Here is a 214-nt window from a genome sequence, read left to right on the forward strand (position 1 = left end):
ATATGGAAGGCATAGCACACACTATGACTTCAGCTCACCGCTTGCACAAAACGACACCAAATACCAACATCTCAAGGCATACTCCATGGGTGGGTTTGGGGAGGTGGGGGGGTGTACGCTGGCCACATACACCCAACCTTCATGGACACTGGCATCCGACACGTGCATTGGCATTCTTCATGGCACATCACCAATCCACTTACAGGACATTTCT

This window comes from Rhincodon typus, chromosome 7 (genome assembly GCF_021869965.1).
Source record: "Rhincodon typus isolate 14 chromosome 7, sRhiTyp1.1, whole genome shotgun sequence".
NCBI lineage: Eukaryota > Metazoa > Chordata > Chondrichthyes > Orectolobiformes > Rhincodontidae > Rhincodon > Rhincodon typus.